Genomic DNA, 2600 nt, shown 5'->3' with positions numbered 1-2600 from the left:
TCGGGGCTGCACACAGTGTCGGGGCTGCAGACAGTGTCGGCGCTGCAGACAGTGCTGGGGCTGCAGACAGTGTCGGGGCTGCAGACAGTGCCGGGGCTGCAGACAGTGTCGGGGCTTCAGACAGTGCCGGGAGTGCAGACAGTGTCGGGGCTGCAGACAGTGTCGGGGCTTCAGACAGTGTCGGGGCTGCAGACAGTGCTGGGGCTTCAGACAGTGCCGGGGCTGCTGACAGTGTCGGGGCTTCAGACAGTGTCGGGGCTGCAGACAGTGTCGGGGCTTCAGACAGTGCCGGGGCTGCAGACAGTGTCGGGGCTTCAGACAGTGTCGGGGCTGCAGACAGTTTTAGGGCTGCAGACAGTGCTGGGGCTGCAGACAGTGCCGGGGCTGCAAACAGTGCCGGGGCTGCAGACAGTGTCGGGGCTGCAGACAGTGCCGGGGCTGCACACAGTGCCGGGGCTGCAGACAGTGTCTGAGCTGCAGACAGTGTCTGAGCTGCAGACAGTGCCGGGGCTGCAGACAGTGTCGGGGCTTCAGACAGTGCCGGGACTGCAGACAGTGTCGGGACTGCAGACAGTGTCGGGGCTTCAGACAGTGTCGGGGCTGCAGACAGTGTCGGGGCTGCAGACAGTGCTGGGGCTTCAGACAGTGCCGGGGCTGCAGACAGTGACGGGGCTTCAGACAGTGCCGGGGCTGCAGACAGTGCTGGGGCTGCAGACAGTGTCGGGGCTTCAGACAGTGTCGGGGCTGCAGACAGTGCTGGGGCTTCAGACAGTGCCGGGGCTGCTGACAGTGTCGGGGCTTCAGACAGTGTCGGGGCTGCAGACAGTGTCGGGGCTTCAGACAGTGTCGGGGCTGCAGACAGTTTTAGGGCTGCAGACAGTGCTGGGGCTGCAGACAGTGCCGGGGCTGCAAACAGTGCCGGGGCTGCAGACAGTGTCGGGGCTGCAGACAGTGCCGGGGCTGCACACAGTGCCGGGGCTGCAGACAGTGTCTGAGCTGCAGACAGTGTCTGAGCTGCAGACAGTGCCGGGGCTGCAGACAGTGTCGGGGCTTCAGACAGTGCCGGGACTGCAGACAGTGTCGGGACTGCAGACAGTGTCGGGGCTTCAGACAGTGTCGGGGCTGCAGACAGTGTCGGGGCTGCAGACAGTGCTGGGGCTTCAGACAGTGCCGGGGCTGCAGACAGTGACGGGGCTTCAGACAGTGCCGGGGCTGCAGACAGTGCTGGGGCTGCAGACAGTGTCGGGGCTTCAGACAGTGTCGTGGCTGCACACAGTGCCGGGGCTTCAGACAGTGTCAGGGCTGCAGACAGTGTCGGGGCTGCAGACAGTGTCGGGGCTGCAGACAGTGTCGGGGCTTCAGACAGTGCCGGGGCTGCAGACAGTGTCGGGGCTGCAGACAGTGCCGGGGCTTCAGACAGTGCCGGGGCTTCAGACAGAGTCGGGGCTTCAGACAGTGTCGGGGCTGCACACAGTGTCGGGGCTGCAGACAGTGTCGGGGCTGCAGACAATGCTGGGGCTTCAGACAATGTCGGGGCTGCAGACAGTGCTGTGGCTGCAGACAGTGCCGGGGCTTCAGACAGTGCTGGGTGTTCAGACAGTGTCGGGGCTGCAGACAGTGTCGGGGCTGCACAAAGTGCTGGGGCTTCAGACAGTGCCGGGGCTGCAGACAGTGCCGGGGCTTCAGACAGTGCCGGGGCTTCAGACAGTGTCGGGGCTGCAGACAGTGCCGGGGCTTCAGACAGTGCTGGGGCATCAGACAGTGCCGGGGCTTCAGACAGTGCCGGGGCTGCAGACAGTGCCGGGGCTGCAGACAGTGTTGGGGCTGCACACAGTGCCGGGGCTGCAGACAGTGTTGGGGCTGCACACAGTGCCGGGGCTGCAGACAGTGCCTGGGCTGCAGACAGTGCCGGGGCTGCAGACAGTGTCGGGGCTTCAGACAGTGCCGGGACTGCAGACAGTATCGGGGCTGCAGACAGTGTCGGGGCTTCAGACAGTGTCGGGGCTGCAGACAGTGTCGGGGCTGCACAAAGTGCTGGGGCTTCAGACAGTGCCGGGGCTTCAGACAGTGTCGGGGCTGCAGACAGTCCTGTGGCTTCAGACAGTGCCGGGGCTTCAGACAGTGCCGGGGCTGCAGACAGTGTCGGGGCTTCAGGCAGTGTCGGGGCTGCACACAGTGTCGGCGCTGCAGACAGTGCTGGGGCTGCAGACAGTGTCGGGGCTGCAGACAGTGCCGGGGCTGCAGACAGTGTCGGGGCTTCAGACAGTGCCGGGAGTGCAGACAGTGTCGGGGCTGCAGACAGTGTCGGGGCTTCAGACAGTGTCGGGGCTGCAGACAGTGCTGGGGCTTCAGACAGTGCCGGGGCTGCTGACAGTGTCGGGGCTTCAGACAGTGTCGGGGCTGCAGACAGTGTCGGGGCTTCAGACAGTGTCGGGGCTGCAGACAGTTTTAGGGCTGCAGACAGTGCTGGGGCTGCAGACAGTGCCGGGGCTGCAAACAGTGCCGGGGCTGCAGACAGTGTCGGGGCTGCAGACAGTGCCGGGGCTGCACACAGTGCCGGGGCTGCAGACAGTGTCTGAGCTGCAGACAGTGTCTGAGCT

Source organism: Heptranchias perlo, chromosome X (assembly GCF_035084215.1).
Source record: "Heptranchias perlo isolate sHepPer1 chromosome X, sHepPer1.hap1, whole genome shotgun sequence".
Lineage (NCBI taxonomy): Eukaryota > Metazoa > Chordata > Chondrichthyes > Hexanchiformes > Hexanchidae > Heptranchias > Heptranchias perlo.
Note: the sequence above shows the minus strand (reverse complement) of the source record.